The 21,651-nt window shown below is 35.9% G+C and overlaps 1 protein-coding gene across 2 annotated transcripts in view; it reads left to right on the top strand.

The window, feature by feature from the left end:
• SLC25A21 (solute carrier family 25 member 21) overlaps positions 1 to 21,651 on the top strand; it is a 492,482-nt gene that overhangs the window by 129,883 nt on the left and 340,948 nt on the right. The window contains exon 2 of one of the 2 annotated variants that reach the window (XM_013046232.2): positions 16,246 to 16,290. The exons of the other annotated variant lie outside the window; for it this stretch is intronic. The gene's annotated coding sequence lies outside the window, so the exon portion shown is untranslated. The remainder of the gene's footprint in view (positions 1 to 16,245; positions 16,291 to 21,651) is intronic. 2 annotated transcript variants of the gene reach the window in all.

Below are 21,651 nucleotides of genomic sequence, written 5' to 3'. Positions count from 1 at the left end.
TGAAGAGATAAGAAATTTGAATTCAGATACGAGTTACTGGTAGCTAGATACAGATGTATTCGGTATTAAGTCATACCCCTAAAACTTATCTCTTGCCTGCTATAGAATGCCCTCTTTTAAGCTGGGAAACCAGTTTTCCTAGAATTTCTAGAAATGGGGATGCACTGGTATTTTTGTGGTTTTTATTATGGTTTTTGTAATTTCATAAATGTGTTGTCCCCACTCTCTCCAGTGAAAATCTGGTGAAATAATATTAGGACCTTGTGAGTTCATGGAAAAGATAGCTTAAACGCTTTCTTAAGATTGCTGTCACTTGGGGGGGGAAAATCCTTGGCATTGTTCGTGTTAATTAAGTCTGTCATTTTCTTTCCTCAAAGCAATCTGTATCTACTCCTTAAACAAACAGAATCTGACCAGACAATAGGTTGTCTGTGGCTACAGGGATTGTCATAAGTAGATTCACCCACACAAACACAACTCATACAAGGTCATGATGAACTCTGACAGATTTCTGCCATGTTATAGATCGACATTTCTTAACTACATCTTTCCCAAATTTTTATAGAATTTCCTGAAAAAGAGTTTCCTGGTCAAATAAATTTTGTAAATACTTTCTTAGAACATCACAATACGTGATAGCATTTTGTAGCTGAGAAATCCAGCAGAAAAGATGTCATTTAAGTGTAGTTTATTTCATTTTTTCTCAAACTTATTTGGATATGAAACCCTCTTTTTTTTTTTTTTTTTCCCGCATGACAGCATAATATCCCACACAAGTTTTACTTTGGATGCTAGTTTGGGTTGGTGCATATCCTATGCAGATATTATCTAATTTAATTATTTCTCCAACTGCAAAAATATGTGGAATTTAAAGTTGGGAGAGCAGGGAGCTCCTTTTGGTGCCTATTTTAAAAAAAAAAAAACAAAATAATTTGGAAGGTTTCCTAGCTAAGAAAGACACTTAGGAGATTACCAGTTTGACCAAGGCTCTTCATAAACATATTTATTAAAGGGTAATCATTTTGACAAAACCCAGGGAACTACAATGATACCCACTTTTTCTAGCCAACTCATAATAGTTTTGGGGAAGCATCTTCTTGAAAATAATTGAGGACTAATAATGTGCAGAAAAACAAAGATTATTTCCTGTGGTGTAAAAGAATCTTTACAAAGAGTCCTGGATTGCATTTTGGATGTTAGCAATCTGCAAAGAGAGAAAGCTAGTTGAAGATTGCTTCTTTACTTAGGAAGTCCAGTCTTTAGGAAGATGACTGATATTCTTTGGGTGCTTTCTTATTGCCTTAGACATAGTGGGTTATATTTGGGTAGGCTCCTAACCTCATGGTGAAGTGTAAATGTCTGAATGCCTGCTCTAGGGAATTTCTCCTTTGTTGCCCATTTTAGTATTTACCACATGGTTTTGTCCACACCAGTTTCAATTTATGTATTAGCCTCTATCTCACCTCTTTTCTTCTTTTCCTCCTTTTTCTTTTCTTTCCTTTTCTTCCCTTCCCTTCCCTTCTCCTCTTCCCTTCTCTTCGCTGCCTTCCTTCCCCTCCCTTTCCCCTCCTGTCCTCTCTTCTCCTCTCCTCTCCCTCTCTTTCTCTTTCTTCCTTCTTTTTTTTTCTTCTTAAGAAGCTTGGACAGGAGTTGCTAAAATGGCATCTGCAACAAGCATATCAAGGAAGCCTCGGGCTGAAAATCTTGGTCTGAAGTTCACCCTTTTCACAGTCAATTTAATAAAATATGATTGACATTTGCAAACAAGTCTGTCCTATAGGAGGAGGAGGAAGCCACATGAGACAAGGACTCCTTAATTTGAAGGAATATGAACTAGTCTTTTTCGGACAGAGCTGTTTATGTGTTTATTATGCTCTATTTAAACTAAGACACATTGTTTTCCTCTTGGTGTTGAAACAAATATTTCCACCTTGCAGATGGCTGAGTCTGAACAAAAAGTAATTTGCTCTTGTAATAATTGTGTTAACTAATAGCAGAGCATTAGAAATGCATCTGATGGCAAACATCAGGCCATTACTGGCATCCATCACCATCGATAGCCTTATGCCAAAATAATAATAATAATGTCTTGTGTAGCTTTCCATAGTTTCAAAAATACTCAAATTTGTTATCTAATGTTTTTCTCAAAACTATGTCATGACTTAGATTAGGGTGGAACTATTATTCTATTTAAGAAATGAGGGATTCCTGGGTGGCTCAGTTGGTTAAGCTGCTGCCTTCGGCTCAGGTCATGATCCCAGGGTGCTGGGATCCAGTCCCTTATCTGGCTCCTTGCTCAGTGGGGAGCCTGTTTCTCTCTCTTCCTTTGCCTGCTGCTCTGCCTACTTGTGTTCTCTCTCTCTCTGACAAATAAATAAATGAATAAAATCTTAGGGAAAAAAAAAGGAAATGAGCAAGTGAGGTTCAGAAGTTTCCATGACTTGCTCAATGTCACAGAGTTCATGACTGGTGAAGCTGAGATTCAAACTAGGATTTTTCTGATATCCAGTTTCTTTCTACTTCTCTCTACTGTCTAAATTGTAGTTCATTGTAGTTTTCATTAAATATTTTATCTGCCATGAATTTAAAAAAAAAAAACCTCATCCTACTTTTAAGCCTTAATGGTGTAAAAAAAATTCCTATAAATTTGACAGTGCTGATTTCAAATATAGTTATATAGTCAATAGTTTTTCTGTTATTTGCAGAGTGAATAACTGGTTTGTTAGTTGAAAGATTGAAATTTCAAAGGCAAAGTATTTTCTGAAATTTATGCTTCTTTACGAAACACAATAAAAACTTTTATCCCCATTTCTGAAACTATGTAAGGAAATTAATTATAATCACAGAATGACAAGAGATTAAGTATTTAAATTTCTTGTCTGTTGTTTGGTTTCTTAGATAACTTTACTTTTCCTGCTTAGATCAAGCACAGATGAACAGATATTTGCATTATAAATAACAAAGCTGTTGGTTTAAAAAGCAGCATTCTTGGGTCACCTGGGTGGCTCAGTCAATTAAGTGTATTCTTGATTTCTGCTCAGGTCATTCTCAGGGTTGTGAGACAGCCTGTGTCAGGCTTTGTGCTGGGTGTGGAGCCTTCTTAAGATACTTTCTCTCACTCTCCCTCTAACTCCACCCACAATTGCCTCCCCCACAGCTAACACTCCTGTCTCACCCTCTCTCTCTTAAAAAAAAAAAGGGGGGCAGCATTCTTTTCTTCCTCTAATAATCCTTAGAATCCAGTAAAGACTTATCTTCTTCCCAAAGGTTAATTGTATTGATTCACCTTAGTGTGTGTGTGGGTGTGTATAATGTGGACATATTTAAAATTATAGATTTTTTTTATTCAAAGTATAGTTGACATACAATATTGCACTAATTTCAGGTGTACAATATAGTGATTTTACAAGTTTACCCCTTATGCTGTGTGCACCACAAGTGTATCTACTGCTGTCACCACACAATGCTATTATAATACCATGTACTATATTCCTTACACTGTGCCTTTCTTGCCTGTGACTTATTCATTCCATTCTGCTCATCTCCCCAACCCCTCTGGCAGCCATCTATTTGTTCTTCGTATTTATAGGTCTGATTCTGCTTTCTGTTTATTCATTTGTTTTGTTCGGCAGATTCCATGTGTAAGTGAAATCATGCTATTTGTCTTTGTCTGACTTATTTCACTGAGTGTAGTACCTGCTAGGTCTGTCCCTGTTCTCTCAAATGGCAAGATCTCATCCTTTCTCTGGCTGGGTAGTATTGTATATTGTGTATGTGTGCTTCTGCTTGCATGCCTGTGCATATACTACAGCTCCTTTATCCACTCATATAACAATGGACACTTGGGTTGCTTTTATATCTTGGTTATTGCAAATAATGCTGCAGTTATCAGGAGGTGCATTTATCTTTTCAAATTAGTGTTTTCATCTTCCTTGGATAATTACTCTGACGTGTGATTGCTGGATCATAGGTAGTTCTATTTTTAATTTTTTGAGGAACCTCCATACTGTTTCCCATGGTAGCAGCACCAAATTATATTCTTACTGATGTATACGAGGGTTTCCTTTTCTCCAAACCTTCTCCAACACCTGTTATTTCTTGCCTTTTGATTCTAATCATTCTGACAGGTGTTAGGTGATTTTTCATGTAGTTTTGATTCGCATTTCTCTGATAATCAGTGATGTTAAACATTTGTGCATGTGTGTTTGCGACCTGTATGTCTTTGGAAAAATGTCTCTTCAGGTCCTCTGCTCATTTTCTAATAGGATTATTTGGAGGTTTTTGGTGTTAAGTTGTGTAAGTTCTTCATATATTTTGTATCCTAACCCTCTATCAGATGTATCATTTGTGAAAATCTTCTTCCATTTAGTAGGTTATCTTTTTATTTTGTTGAATGGTTTCCTTCACTGTGCAAAAGTCTTTCATTTCGGTGTAGTTCCTGATAGTTTAGTTTTGCTTCTGTTTCCCTTGTCTGAGGAGACATATCTAGAAAAATGTTGCTAAGGTCAATGTCAAAGAAATTACTGCCTGTGTCTTCTAGGAGTTTTGAGGTTTCACATGAGAGAGCCATCTTACTTTTTGTCTAGAGGATTATGCTGACTTCATGTGGAGAAACCATGGTGCTAAAAGTTGAATTTGTTATGCAACTTGCTGACTTTGGTGTATAAAGAAGATACCAGTGACTCAATATATTAGTGACGTGTGGTCTTAAAATGTGGGTCCAATCTTGAGTTTCATAGGACCATCTACACACTGCCTCCACTGATCCTGCTTGGAACCAATGGCATGCCATGATAGGTGACAGGGATTAGGATGCAATTTTTGTCCTATGCATAAGATGTGTAGGGTATGTTCAGCATCAATGTAAAACAGATGACGCAAATTATAACACAAAGCACAGGAGAGAATAGGACTGATCTGTGAGATCAGATTTCCATTAGCAAAGCTAAGCATCAGAATGAAATGATGGATTAGTCTGGTTAGGCAAGATCTTGCTTACTCACTTTGCCCAAATTAGCACATTTTTTTGTCCTCAGTGATCTGGATAATTACCTCATTTCACTGCTATCCCCTGTTTGTGGAGGCCTGGCCTTAACCAGTAATTAACATGGCCTGAATTGCAATTTGTCAGTCTAATTCAATTCAGCAAATACATTTAAGGACTATCTAGTATATGTTAATTGCTGTGCTATGTTTTGAGACTCAAAGGTGTGTAAAACATGGTCCCTGTCTCTCAGGAGCTCACAGTCTGTGTAGGCAGGGAGAAAGCAAACTCATACCATTACTGTAATACAATATGGTTAAGTGCTATATCAGTGATGGGGGTGGGCAGGGAGGCAGGAAGACAGTGTTTTGTGAGAGTACACATAAAAGAATTGTTAATCGGAAGTCAGGAAAGTACTGTTTGAAGTAAGTGTAAGCAGAAGTAAAAGAGTATTTGGAAGGGCATTCTGGAGTTTTGGCATTTGTTATTTACATTTGAGATTGTAAGTGCCAAATAAGTAGAGAATTAAAGCTCTTGCATACAAAGGCAAAATAGTTTTAGAGGAAAGTTAATTTACTGATGAATCAATAGATGGAGAAAAGAGAACCCATTGGTTTTAAATTTCTTTGCTATTGCTAAGGTAAGTTAGTGCTGCTTCTAACAGAGGAAGTAACTGTGAACTCTTGACCAAAGGTGCAAGGAAATTGGATCTTTTTAAACATTGATTTTTTTTTTTTAAGGTCCCTCCTGAACTTCAGAGATGGAGCACCAATTTAAAACAAACACACCATTCTTAAACTTGGGTGCCCAGTTGTGCCCTAAGGCTTTTTTCTTCCATTCAAAAGTTCAGTCTGAAGTTTCCTGGCAGCACAGGAAAGTCCCTACATAATAATCCATGCTAAAGAAAATGTTGACTTCGGAACACTTTTGGAATAAAGATTGACAGTGAGATCCCTTCCAAAAAATCAGCTGCGGCAAAGATTGTTAGAGAAAGCCCCTCAGTTTTACACTAGAGGAGCAAAACTGTCCTGGAAGTGGTTCAGCCTGTCGGTAGTCACAGTAATCAAAAGCAATGTTTGAAAGTTAGGGTGGTGGCCTGGAGAAGTGATACTGGAGAAGAAAAAGGACCTTATAGAGAATTACATAAAATTGATAATCATACCTGTATTAAGTGTTCCATTAGGCTATCTTCTAAAACCTTTTTTAGTTTAATAATCATGTGCTATTATTTTTATACTCAGAGGAAAATAGTGACTAACAAAAGCATTTGCTGAGAGTAGTTTGTCTAGAAGTGACTTGTCCCAATCCATTCATTTTCCTCCTTCCTTTAGGATGAGTTTGTTTTCAGAATAATTGGTCATAGTCATCAGGTTATTCCCTGAGACCATAGAACTAAGTAAAGGCAAGTATCATTCCAGATTTTATTAATTCATGATTAGAGTAACGTTTTAGGAGGATTAATTGGCCAGAGATCTGGGGGAAAACTCAAAGCAAAATGTTTAGACAGAATGAAATAGTAGTAAGCTAGGGTAGAGGAGATAAATCCTGTTACTAGGATCCTGTGATGGTGTCTTACATAAAATTGACTCTTAGAAACATTCTGGTTTAGAATATTGAATTGCCTTCCCTATCCCTATTTTTCTTACTATTGTATTTCAATAAACATTTGGCTCAACTTGAACATAATGTTATTTTTTTTATGAGGAACATTTAAAACCACATCATGTTGATTTTTTAATAATGGAAATCAGCCAGAGTAAATTTCTTAATGTGATCAGTGTTGGTGTAGTATGTGTAATATTCTTATTAAAATATGAGTTTTTATATAATTAATATACCTTACATTCTCCTTCTTATCATTGTTAATGATTATTTTAAGTGAGACCTGTGCTATACAAAAAGTAATGGCAATTTCTCAAAATCCTTTTACATCATCCATGGATTTCTAGAGGATTTTTTTTTTTTTTGAGTAATAAGGGCAAATAAAGTTCTGTAAGTAAATAAATTCTCATGAGCCATCTAATTCTCAGAGGTTTATTTTAAAAATACCACCCCTACCTTTGTCAAACAACTTTATCTTTTTTTTAACTTTTTAATTTTTTATTTTTAAAGATTTTTGTTTATTTGACAGAGAGAGAGATCACAAGTAGGCAGAGAGACAGGCAGAGAGAGAGGGGAATCAGGCTCCCCGCCAAGCAGAGAGCCCGATGTGGGACTCGATCCCAGGACCCTGAGATCATGACCTGAGCTGAAGGCAGAGGCTTAACCCACTGAGCCACCCAGGCGCCCCCAACTTTATCTTTTTTAAGGTACTCTATTCCATTTAGAAATCTTATCTCCAATGAGGCATTAGCCCAGCTTATTATTGCTTCTGATACACTCTGCTGGGCTTGTTAAAATCCCTTGAGAATGTTCTTCTGAGGAGAAAATCTCCTTTGGAGGTACTTTCTCAATTTTTACTATTTCTGGACCTCCCTATTCTGTCTCAGGACACAGTAGTTACTGGAGAAGTTAACAAAAACACAAACTGTGTTATAAGCCCTTTTCCTGGAATTTACTTTGGTGTCAAACTTTCCTTCCTCCTCCTCCTTCCAGCCCCACCAATTTACAGGTTGTCCCAGTCTAACTCAAGCAGGGATTTAAAATCTGTTAGAGAGCTCAGCCTGTTGATTTATAGAGTTGAAGTCTGCACAGAGGAATCATCTGTAATGGGATTCTTTGCTCCCTGGAGAGACATTACATAGCAAAGCTGTAAATTACTGAAGAAATAGAGGAGGAGGAAGGGGGGCAGTATGCTCAGTAAAAATAGGATATACTATTGATCAGAGCAGTTGTCTTTTAACTTTTTATTTTTCACCATAAAATTAAGTGGGAAAAAGGAGAATAAGTATTTAAGAAATTGAGTGTACTGTATTTATTGTCCCATTTATTTACTTAGTACAGGATCGTTTGTATAAGATTTGTTTGGTTTACCAGTTGTCTCCAAGTAAATTCTTGATTTTTTTCACCAGGGATTTATTTATAAGGCATTAATTCCTTTAAGTCTATGGGACCATGTATTTGAATCTAATTTGTGACCAGGAATCATCACAATCAGTCCTTTGCCCTCTGCATTATCCCTGAAGCTAACTACAATACTGGCTTGATCAGAGTGATGTAAAAGGTATAGGTAGTAATAGAAAGTTCTAAGTGAAAATGTCCTAAATACATTGCCAGTCAGTGAGACTAGCCAACAGAGAAATAGATGACCTCAGGAAATGTCTGGCTTAACAAATGTATATCTTTAAATTGGAAATCTAATTATTTGCCTTAGATTTGTACTGCTGGGAACCTAATGCAAGACCATGTTAAATAAACTTATTATTTCCGTTTTTCATTTAACCTGTGGGTTATAGTATGACCAATCTGTTTTATATCCTCAATCAACAGATGATTGTATTTGGTAATAATTTATCAAGAATAAAAATCTGTTTTTGAAACTAATCACCTCATGTTAGGTCTGCCCTTTTTCAAAACCACCATCTGATATTCATTTTGTCTGCAAGACAAACATACTGATGAAAATGCATATACCACAGGATACAGCCAGTGGAATGAAGCATTTCCACTCTTTGTATATATTTAGAACATTTTCTGTTTTCCCAACAGATGGACCAAATTTTAGTATTAAAGAAAAAAATCAATTTTACATAGTACAAACAAATTGAACAAGTACACTGTAGAGTTCTAATTACTTGGTAACGGAATGTCCAGTGGAATTTGGGGTCAAATCAGGTCATATCTAAATTCTGATTTTTTTTAAAGTGACTTTTTCATATTTACTGGTTTTTTTCCAGATTATTGGATGAATTTCTAAATGGAAAATACTGAATTTCATGTATTTTCTAAGTCTTTTAAAAATCTGTCAGTTTAAGGGCTTTTCTTTATATACAAGTGTCTTGAAATGTTTTTGTTTTTCTCTAAATCATAGAACTTACTGTGTAAAGTTTACCAAAGTGACACATGGATTATAAGTCTCAAATTTTTTTCTATTATTATTTAGGGCAAATGACTCTGCTCCAGGCTCTGTAAACTAGCTACATTGCTAGTGAAAGTCAGTCACAATTTTGTTGCCAGTTCCTTTGGAAAGTTCCTAAAACTACATTATTTTTAAAAAGTTAACCTCTTAAAATGTAATAGAATGTATACGTATTTACATGTATTTTTGCCTATATATTCATCTTTAATTAAAAACTAATTTATCCCATTTTTGGATGGTATTGTGTATCTTTACTAATGAGGGGCTTAGGGCTATAATTTGTTTATTAGAAGATAGTCTAATATTTTCTCCTCTTCCTCCATCTGAATTATAAATCTAGTATTTCTTCATTTAAGTTATCTGTGGCTCTCCAGTGTTCATAGGACAAAAGTCTCCTTAGTCCTTTACCACCTGGTTGTATCTATCTTTCCAGCCTCATGTCCCCATTTGGCTAAATAACCCTTTCTTGTTTCCCTCCTCAAACCCCAAATATTACAGTCTTTTGGAATTTGACATTCTTTTACATGCTTTTGTCTAGCTTCACCAATTGTCCCCTTAACCTGAAATGGCCTTCCTCATTTCCTTTCCTTGCTCATTCCTTTAAGTTCAGGACTTAATGCTATATTCTAAGAGGTCTTCCTGACTTTGCAGGCATGACTCATAGCTTCCACTAGCAATGCTATCACTATGCTTTCACTATGGCTGTGTTGCATAGAACTTGCAGATTATTAGGAAGATAAATGCAAATAAGTAAAAAACCAACCTCAACTTGTGTCAAGGGATATAAAGGAAATGAGTAAGGCACAATGAGAAAGAAAGGTAGGAGTAGGTTACTTACTGGTCAAGGAAGGACTCTTTGAAAATGGCATTTAAGCTGAGACTGAAAATATAGAAGGAGCCAGCCATATAAACAGAAGGAAAAATGTTTCAGGCAGAGAGGCACATACAAAGTTCCAAGATGAAGAAGAGACTGATGAAGAGATTGGTGTATTTGAGCACTAAGAAGGGTTCACTTAGCACAAGTATATTAATCGAGGTATAGTGGCATGAGATAAGGTTGGAGAGCTAAGTGGAGACCAGATCAGGTCAGTCTGTACCACTGAAGGCTTTTAAGCAATGGAATGTCTTGAGTATATTACCTCTTGATTATGTTTCCTGAGGCTGTGTGGAGAATAGATTGGATGGGAGTAAGATCTGGGCAAGAGATAACTTTCAAATGGTTCATCCTGGGATAAACCCATGACTGTCTTCAGTGTAGTTACTAATAGCTGTATTTCTTAAACAGTTCTTTTGAAATCTAAGTGAGGAAATGTTTGACAATAATATTACTATTGCTGTTACAATAATAATGCCATTGGTTGGAGAAGTAGTCATTGGTTGAGATAATGCATATTGTGTAGGCTGAAGAAAGGAGATAGTTTTTTGTTTTTGTTTTTGTTTTTGTTTTTTAAGGAGATAGATTTTAAGTGCAAAGTGATACCACGAGGGTTTTAGACATGGAGAGACATAATCCCAATTGTGTTTGCTGGAGTGGAAGAGGGTGACAGTGATGGATGGCATAGGGGTGATGGACATTGGGGAGGGTATGTGGTATGGTGAGCACTGTGAATTGTGTAAGACTGAAGAATCACAGACTTATCCTGCTGAAACAAATAATATATGTTAATTTTAAAAAGGAGTATAAAAATAGATTAGGAAATTGCAAGAGTAGAGGACAACAAATTAATAGGAAGCTATTGTCAAAATCAGGCGAAACTGATGGAGACTTAGAAGGGCTAATGGCGGTGGTGACAATGAGAAGTACACAGATTTGAAGATTAGGATTGGATTGGAGGTAAAGAATACAAAAGAGGAAGATGTCCTCCTTTCTTGAATGAGCAAGTGATAGAGGTGTTGTTTAGTAAGATAGTGGACAGTGTTGGGGAAAAGAGAAGTAGTTCAATTTTATAGACATTAAATTTGAGGTATTGGGGAACCTCGTGGCTCAATCAGTTAAGTGTCCAACTCTTGATTTTTGCTCAGGTCATGATCCCCAGGTTGTGGGATTGAGCCCCAGCATCCAGCTCCGCAATTATTTAAGAGCCTGTTTCAGATTCTCTCTCCCCATCCCCCTCTGCTCTCTCTCTCTTTCTCAAATAAATAAATGAATCTAAAAATAAATAAATTTGAGATATTTGTGCTTAAATGTACCTATGCATATATGTATTTGTAAATTAGTGAAAGAGCATGCTATATATACTATTTTGCTGTTTGTTCTTATTCACTAAAAACAAATTTTGGGAATTCTTCCATATCTGTAATATAGGTTTACTTCATTATTTTTTTAAAATTGCATGATACTATAGCTATACAATAATTTAATCAACAGATTCTGTATATGGTCATTATTATGGATATGATTACATAGTTTTACAAGTATTTCTGTAGGATACATTTTAAAAAGTAGAATTGCTGGATCAAAAGCTATGCACATTTTGGTTTCAGAAAGAAATTGCCACCCTTGAAAATAACTGCACTATTAACCATACATTAGAATGTCAGTTTCCCTACCATTGGGGTCTGTCAACTTATGTTATGTTTTTCATTTTGGAAGGGAATGTGTTATCTTGGTGTTACTTTCTTTTACCTTCTCCTGATCCATGATGTTGAGCATGTTTTCGTATGTTTATTAGCCATTCCATTTTTTGTTTTTGTTTTATGCAAAAAACAAATGAAATGGTTCTAGAAGTGGAAAAGCAAATAACGTTCAGATATTCAAGAGAAAGAAAATGAGAAAGTAAAAAATGAAGGAAAGAAGATAATGGGAAAAAATAAAGGAAAGAAATGGAGACCTAATTATTATTTATCTGTCTGTTTGCTATTGGATGACTTACAAGATTTTGGAGAGTGGTTGGTGGGGTGAGGGTTAAATAATAAAAATTACCAGTTACACTTTTTGTTTGGGAAAGCTATATGTTAGCAAAATATTAAAGATAGCTTTGGGGGAGGTATTTTAGAGATTGTTGTTTATGTATCTTTTTATTGTGTTCAGTTAGCCAACATATAGTTCATCATTGGTTCTTGAGGTAGAGTTCAAGGGATTCATTAGGTATGTATAATACCCAAGATCCAGGACACCTGGGTGGCTCAGTGGGTTAAAACCTCTGCCTTTGGCTCAGGTCAAGACACCAGGGTCCCTGGATGGAGACTTGCATAGGTCTCTCTGCTCAGCGGGGAGCCTGCTTCCCCCTCTTTCTCTCTGCCTCCTTTCTGCCTCTCCGTCTGTCAAATGAATAAATAAAATCTTTAAAAAATAATAATAATAATGCCCAAGATCCATGTTTAACATCTGGTTTTGTTATTTAGATATTAAAAGACTTTTGAGAAATCTGCAAATGCTCAAGAAACATCAATGTTTAAAATAGAGAAAGCTAACAAGGAGGCTGGCAAAGTTTTCTTTCCCTTGGAGCAGCCCAGTTTACTTCACAGAGAAGCTGTACTTTGCAGGCAGCTACAACAGTCACAACAGACCCAGTAAGAGGTTGCACACAGCCATGTGTATCCTGTTCTATTAATAAAGGAAATGTCAACTAAGACACTGGGGATTAGACACAACTAATTTTCTAAAATGCCATTGAGTTGATCTTTATCTGTAAAGCCAACACAGACGTATGAATAGTTAAAACGAGCTCTTTGCCTCTCATATTTCAGTGGGATGAAGCCTGGTGTTTTATTTCACACCCGTAGAACAGCAGGTCTGAATGGCCAGAAATCTTTAGAAATCATATTTGTTGAAGCTGTTATTTTCAAATACTACCCAAATTATTAGGGTTTCTGGAGTGTATATATTTTTAATTAAAAAGCAATTTAACTTTTGTTTAACTGGACTCTGAGGTCCACATTCTGCCACTACCCTCCTTAAGAAGTTTGAAACCGTGCTCTCAGAGTTGCAGGTTCACAGTGGTTGGACCAAGTTGGCGTTTCCCCAAAGCACACTGGCATTTTTGAGACTGTTTATGATCAAATCAGTTTTGTCATTCTGACATTAGGAGTGACACTGTGGATTCTTTTTGGTGACCCTTCTAACTTCAAGAACCAACTCTTTTGAGGACATTTTACACTGAATGTCCTAAGTGGTTGGTCTGTTATGAAAATTGAGTCCTTTAAGCCAAATAACTATTATTAAAATGGGGAAAGTTGGCTACCACACATATGCAGACACTATTCTAAAAATGTTACGTGTATTAAATGATGTAATCATTTCATGAAAAAAGAAGATGGAATCATGAAATAGCTTTTGACTAAAATTTATCAAAATTCTAAAAAGTATTAAAATTCTTTCTGTTGATGCTTTAAAATTGAGATTAACTTTTCTGTGATAATCAAGAGTTTTTTACTATTTCTGCATGTATAGTTTATACTATTTGTAGGCATGTTAGTACTCAGACATATAATTTAGCTTCTGATTTCCTAATCATCTCATTTTAAGGGTGGTAGATGCAGGAGTTGCAGTGTTAAATTTTTCTCATAGTAGGTTATTTGCAGGCATAGGGAAATATGGGAGTTCTATGTGAAAAGTACACATTTGAGGCATCAAGGTAATATAAAAAAGAAATTTGGTAGTAGTGGCTTTTAAACTTTATTCCTAAATATTACTGCTATATTCTCATTATATAGACTACACATTGTGCTGTCTTCTAACCTCAGCAGTCATGTAAAGTAATAGACTTTTGGATTTAGTGTTTTTGATTTCACTCTTTGTACATGTCTCAAAGTCCAGACAGGTACATGGTGGTCATTTTACTGAAGCAGGGATCTGAAGTGCTTGTATGGCACAGGAGCAAATCACTTTACTCAGGGAGTAAGTCCAACAGCTACTCGGCCACAGCTTCTCAGGAGACTTGATTGTTCCTACCAAGGTATCACTATATCATAACTCTTGTGAAGAGTAGAAATTTGGTTTATTTGTGAAAAGTAGTTTGGAGAAAAAGCTAAGAGCTAGGTAGTGAGTATGAGAAGAAGTGAAAATGTAAAGGCCTATGAAGAGTGATGTTTATTTATTTAGCCACGATTAAGGTATATGACCAAGCCTGTCATATGCCTCACAGAGAAATAAGAAATGGTTTCTAAATCTGTGCTGGGAATGTTCTAGCCAAAGGAAAATTGCTCAGTAAGTAAGAAATTTTTAACAAAATTGAAAAGGCAATGGGATTTTTGGGGGGGTCATTTTTGAGAATAAATGGGTTTCTACGGATCAAGCCCTTGCAACAGTGTCTAGTACATAAACACCATAGAAGTATTGGCTGCTGTGATGATTGTGATGATAATGATGATCATGATATGACTCTAGATGGCACCATGGTTTGAAAGAAAACCAAGGACCACACTACACGCATTTCCACACAGCAAATATCAAGGGTCTCCCAGTTAACTCAACTGTTATCTCCCAGCTAAAACAAGTATGTAAAAGTAGAATGTTTGATGTGGTTGTTGTTGTTGTTGTTTTAAAGATTTTTTATGTAATCTCTACATGCAGCATGGGGCTTGAACCCACAAGTCTGAGATCAAGAATCACATGCTCTACTGACTGGTCAGCTAGGTGCCCCCGTTTGATTGGTTTTATCAATTTATTCTTATAGAAGTTCTCATAACCTAAGAAGACAAATATCTCTTTTACTTTTTTTAATTAAAGATTATTTATTTATTTATTTGACAGAGAGAGAGAAAGCAAGCCCAAGCAAGGGGAACTGCAGAGGCAGAAGGAAGAAGCAGGCTCCCCGCTGATCAGGAAGACTGACACGGGGCCCAGGACCCTAGGATCATGCCCTGTGCTGAAGCCAGATGCTTAATTAACTGACTGAGCTACCCAAGCACCCCTCTGTTACTTTTAAGTTATCTAAGTTAGAGTCACTGGGAAAATATGTGTACAATTATAAATAACTTACTATGGGTATATAAACCAAATGAATTTAGAATGTAGGTGTATTTAAAAAGAGCTTTTTACATATTTTAAAATATTTTAGAGTTTGGTTATTTCTTTAGGTTCTGTCTGGAAAAAACCCCCTCTCTCTCACACACACAGAGAAGGCAAATTCCTTCTCTGACCCCTAAGCCTGAGTCCATGTCCTCTTCCTCACCAAAGCCTCCCTGGTTCTCTCAGACCCTTACACTCTTCCTTTCCCCTGCTTCTGCCACTGTACCAGAGCCTGCTTTGTTGTGGCAATTATACATATACCCAAGATTGAAAAAAATTTGTATTTCTCTCTTACTGCTAGACTGCAAGCCTGTTGAGGAAGAAAGTAGGTCCTCAATAAATTATGTGAATGAATTTTATATCATTTCACATCTGACAGTAGAAGTTAAGAGAGACCTAATATTTCACACAATGCAGATGTCAGCCAATGGCCGTATCAGAAAGAAAAGGTTTCTTTTCCCACCTCAAAATGGATTTTAAGTTCTGAGTTGATAGCACACAGCTACAGCGGAGGAAAATTGTTTCTGTAAAATGTTTATTGAGTATCTACTGCATTTCAGGTACTATGCTATTAGCTTTTGCATGTTTTATATTGTTAAATCCTCACAATAACTAACACCTTCATGTATGCTCTTGAATTTTCCCAATTTTCAGATATCGAAATTCAGGGTAAGAGCTGCAGTATGTTGAAAGTCACAGGTAATAAATGGCAGAGTAAAATTGGAACCAGATGTTATGATTCTAAGTTGAGTTTTCTCCCCACCATTGTACTCAAACCAAAATTTTAATTCTTATTTCACTTAGACTAGACAATTATTTGAGCTCTAGAGACAGTTTTCACACGGTGTCAAAATTTCTTAAGTTGTTAAAACCTACAAAGCGGATATATTTCCTGATCCCTGTCTCTTCCCATGATCTATAACTTGGATTTATGGTTGATTTTGCCAGTCCTATCCTGTCTTTTAAAACAGTAATGCCTGAACTAGTTGGACCACTGAGAGTGTAATGTCAGGACATCAATCTACTGGTAACATTAATTGAACAGTCTGTGGTGAGGCTGTTGCTTTGACTAGAGTGAAAATAAGCTGCTTAGAGGGTAACAGATGAGTCAGAGGATTTTCATTACATTTAGACACTGATTCAGAGATGTCACTGATTATGGTAAGGTAACATTTGGGGACAAAGGGAAGCCTCCCCTTTTTTTCTTTTCTCCCTTTTACAGATCTTTCCACATTAAGATTTTTCTTATTAAGCCAAACTAAGTTGGTTTTTTTTTTTTTTATCCCTTAGCATCCCTCCTTAATTCCAAGGAAAAGCATTAAGACTGCCATTGGGGTAAGTGAAAATATTGGCTCTGAGCAGCTGGTGGTGTGAAATTAAGGAATAGGGGAGAGAAACAAGAGCAGGTGTGGTAGAAAAGGAAAGAGTTAAGAGAAGGCTTGTGTTTGCCATACTGTGCTCATGCTTTCCTGGGCCCTGGATTCCTGTTGCATGTTTATCTCCATTTGTCGTTCACTGGATTTCTTTGGTCACACAAAACAGATACTGTTTTAGAAACAGTGAAATATATATACAGCCTTTTCATATAAAATTATTTCGTGTTATAAACAGTTCTTTACCTAAATTCACCATAAAATAATTTCTTTGAGAGAGAAACTTTAAAGAAGGAGAAAAAATAGTATTTAATCAAAGCATCTCTCTTCTTTAGCATCATCTTCTAATTGATGATGAACTGTACCTCTTTATGAACCCTCTGTATTACACCAGGTAGTTAAAATTGTGGGATGTTGTTCTAGCAGGTGGATTGGGTGGTTGTAGTAAACTGTCATGAGATGAAGTTAAAAATCAATAGCAGGTTCAACTGTAGGAATAGCCTAAACTTACTTCCTCCCATATACAAACACCAAATCTACAGCTATATATGAATCAATCCTCTTCGAAAAAGACCTAAAAACTAGTTGAAGAGGTCTTCCACAACAAAAAATAAAAGGGCTATATTGATGTGGATATTAGAGGCAGAGGGGGGTTTTCTGGAGGGATATCACAAGTATAGAGATTCTCTCTAGAGAGTGAGGAGTTTGCATCCCACATCAGATACCAAGACCCTTGGGACCTACCCTGGAAAAATAGCTCCCCAAAACACCTGGCTCCAAAATCTAATGGGGCTTATTCAGGAGACCCCAAAGGCTATGGGGAACAAAGTCTGTTCATAAAGGGGTTGTATGCAGGATCACTTACCCTGGGAGCCAGTATAAAGGCAGCAGTTTGAAAAGTGCCTTGACTGTTTGTTAAGGAGATTCATTAGCTGATCTCCAAACATCTATGGGAGATGCAGGGATCTGGTAGGACTTCCTTTGAGGAAAGAGGTGTTGATGGATGCCATTTTTGCATGCTTACTTCACTTTGCTAGTGCCAGTAGCCTTGCCTCATCCCCACACTCTCCTCCAGCCCTACTAAAGGCAAAACAAAAACAAAACAAAACAAAACAAATACAAAACAAACAAACAAAAAAGCAAAACAAAACAAAACCCATCTTCCAACCAGGAATACTCTTATCATTTATAATTGAAGGAGACATAAAGACTTTTCCAGATAAGTAAAAGCTGAGAGTTTATCACCACCAAGCCAACCTTACAGTAAATGTTAAAAGGGACTTCTTTAAGCTGAAAAAAAAGGCACTAACTAAAAATTAAAAAAAAAAAAAAAGTGAAAATAAAAATCTCACTGGAAAAGGCAAACATACAATAAAGGTAATAGATTAGCCATTTATTAACCTAGTATGAAAATTAAAAAAACAAAATTAATAAAATTAACTATAACAATAAGTTAAGTGATACAGAAAAGGATTTAATATATGACACCAAAAATGTAAAACATGGATGGGGAGGTGAGGATGAAAAATGTAGTTGTTAGAATGTGTTCAAATTTAAGTTGCTGTCAACTTAAAATAAACTACTATATAAAGAGACCATTATATGTGTACCTTATGATAATCACTAAGTAAAAACTTATAACAGATACACAAAAGATAATAAGAAAAGGATCTAAACATAACACTAAAGACAGTCATCAAACCACAAGGGAAGAGAGCAAGAGATGAAGAAGGTACAGAGGAGAACTACAAAAACAGCCAAGACAAACAAACAAACAAAAACCAGTTCACAGAATGCCAGTAAGTACCTACCTATTGATAATTACTTTAAATGTAAATGGACTAAATTCTCCAACCAAAAGACAGAGTGGCTGAATGGATTAAAAGAAAAAAAAAAAAAAAGACCCATCTATGTCTGTCTACAAGAGACTCACTTCAGAGCTAAGGACACACAAAGACTAAAAATGAAGGGATAGAAGAAATTCCATGTATATGGAAACGAAAAGGAAGCTGGTATACATGTACTTATATCAGACAAAATAGACTTTATGACAAAGACTAAGAAAAGACAAAGAAGGACATTACATAATAATAAAGGGCCCAATCCAACAAAAGAATATATAACGTTTGTAAATACTTCCGTACCTCACATAGGCGCACCTAAATATATAAAGCAAATGTTAACAGACCAAAAGGGAGAAATTAACAGCAATATAATAATAGTAGTGGACTTTAATACCCCACTTATACCAATAGATAGATCATTGAGACAGAAAATCAGTAAGAAGTCTTGGCCTTAAAGGACACATTAGGCTAGATGGACTTAATATGTATAGAATATTCCATTCAAAAGCAGCAGAATACACATCTTCTCAAGTACACATTCTCCCAGATAGATCACAAGTTAGGGCATAAAACAAATCTCTGTAAACTTTAGAAGACTGAACTAATACCAATTATTTTTTCCAATAACAGTGGCCTGAAATTAGAAATCAATTACAAGGGCACCTGAGTGGCTCTGTTGTTAGGTGTCTGCCTTCAGTTCAGGTCATAATCCCAGGACCCTGGGACTGAGCCCTGCATGAGGCTTCCTGCTCAGCAGAAAGCCTGTTTCTCCCTCTCCCACCCCCACTGCTTGTATTCCCTCTCTTTCTCTGTAAAATAAATAAATAAATTCTTTAAAGAATAAAGAAATCGATTACAGTGAACTGGAAATGTCACAGATATGTGGAAATTAAACAATATGCTAGTGACAAACCATGGGGTCAATAAATATCAAAGGGAAAATAAAAAATACTTTGAGACAAATAAAAATTAAAATATAACATTCCAGGGCACCTGGGTGGCTCACTCATTAAGCATCTGCCTTCAGCTCAGGTCATGATCCCAGGATCCTGGGATCGAGCCCCATATCGGGCTCCCTGCCTGGCGGGAAGCCTGCTTCTCCATCTCTCACTCCTCTGCTGCGCTCCCTCTCTCTTGCTGTGTCACTCTCTGTCAAAAAAAAAAAAAAAATTCAAAAATTTATATAGGATGCAGCAAAAGCAGTTTAAAGACGGAAGACATAGCAATACAGTCCTAACTCAAGACCTCAAGAAACAAGAAAAATATCAAATAAACTATCTAACTGTATATCTATGGAAATCGAAAAAAAAAAAGCCAAATTTAGAAGGGAAGAAATAATAAGGATCAAAGTGGAAATAAACAAAATAGAGACAAAAAAATATATATAAATGATCAATGAAACTGTTGAACTCTATTTTAAAATATTTGAAAATATTTTAAAAAATGAGAAACTTCTAACTAGACTCACCAATAAAAACGAGAGGCCTCAGATAAAGTCAGAATCGAAAGAGAAGTTATAACTCATACCACAGAAATATAAAGGATCATGAGACTACTATGAACAATTATATGCCAACAAGTTAAACAGCCTAGAAGACATGAATAAATTTCTAGAAACTCTTCCAAGATTGAATCATAAAGAAACAGAAAATCTAAATAGACTATTGCTAATAAGGAGATTGAATCAGAATTAAAAAGTCCCCCAACAAAGAAAAGTCTAGGACCAGATGGCTTCACTGATGAATTCAAAGAAGATTTAATACCTGTCCTTCTCAACTAAAGAGAAGGGAACCCTTCCAAATGCATTTTATGAAAAATGAGGCCAGCATTACTTGGTATGAAATCCAGACAGGGACACCAAAATACAAAGAAAATTGAGGACCAATATCCTTGATGAATATAGATGCAAAATCCTCAAAAAAATATTAACAAACTGAATTCAGTAATACATTAAGAAGATTATACACCATGATCAAATGGGGTTTATTCTAGGGATATAAGTATGGTCAACATCAGCAAATCAAGCACTGTAGTATGCTACATTAACAAAATGATGAATAGAAATCATATGATCATCTCAATAGATGCAGAAAAAGTTTTTGACAAAATCCATTTATGGATTATCCGTTTATGATAAAACCTTTCTACAAATGAGTATAGAGGGAAACTACCTTGACATAATAACATAATAAAGACTATATGTGAGAAACCCACAGCTAACTTTATACTCAGTGGTGGGTATAAGGAATAAAAGAAGGATGCTCACTCTCACTACTTTTATGCAATGTAGTATTGGAAGTCCTAGCCACAGAATTAGGGGAAAAAGGGAATGAGAGGGATCCCAATTGGAAAAGAAATAAAACTGTCAATATTCACAGATGCCATGATCCTCTATGTAGAAGAAAGACCTTAAATACTCTATATACACACCAAAAACAACCCTGTTAGAATAAATAAACTCAGTGAAGTAGCAGGATACTAAATCAATATACAAAAATCTGTTGCATTTTTACACACTAATAACTATCAGAAAGAGAAATTAAGAAAAGAATCCTTTTACAATTGCATCAAAAGAATAAAATTCTTGGGAATAAATTTAACCAAGGATGTGAAAGACCTATACACTAAAAACTATGAAACATTTATGAAAGAAACTGAAGAAGTGGGGCACCTGGGTGGCTCAGTGGTTTAAAGCCTCTGCCTTCGGCTCGGGTCATGATCCCAGGGTCCTGGGATGGAGCCCCACATTGGGCTCTCTGCTCAGCGGGGAGCCTGCTTCCTCCTCTCTCTCTCTGCCCACCTCTCTGCCTACTTGTAATCTCTGCCTGTCAAGTAAATAAATAATAAATCTTAAAAAAAAAAAAAAAGAAAAGAGCTGTGGGTGTTCTCCACTGATATTAAAAAAAAGAAAGAAAGAAAGAAAGAAACTGAAGAAGACACAAATAAATGAGAAAATAGTCCATGCTTATGGATTGGAAGAATTAATATTGTTAAAATGTCCATACTACCCAAAGCAATCTACAGATTCAGTATAATCCCTATCAAAATCCCAATGGCATTTTTCACAGAGCTAGAACAAAGGATCTTAAAATTAGTATGGAACCATGGAAGACACCAAATAGCCAAAGCAGTCTTGAAAGGGAGAACAAAGTTGGAATTATCACACTTCCTGATTTCAAACTATACTACAAACCTATGATAATCAAAACATTATAGTATTGGCATAGAAACAGACACATAGGAAACGGAACTAAATAGAGTTCAAAACTAAACCCACACAAATGTAATCATTAAATTACAACAAAGGAGCCAAGAACACAATGGGGAAAGGACAGTCTCTTCAGTAAATGGTGTTGAGAAAACTGTACAGTGACATGGAAAACAATGAAACCAGACACTGTCTTATACCATACACAAAAATTAACTCAAAATGGATTAAAAACTTAAATGTAAGATCTGAAAACATAGATCTCCTAGAA

Source organism: Mustela putorius, unplaced genomic scaffold (genome assembly GCF_011764305.1).
Source record: "Mustela putorius furo isolate JIRA1106 unplaced genomic scaffold, ASM1176430v1.1 tig00003898_pilon_pilon_pilon, whole genome shotgun sequence".
Classification (NCBI taxonomy): domain Eukaryota; kingdom Metazoa; phylum Chordata; class Mammalia; order Carnivora; family Mustelidae; genus Mustela; species Mustela putorius.
This window is presented reverse-complemented; position numbering and strand designations above follow the sequence as displayed.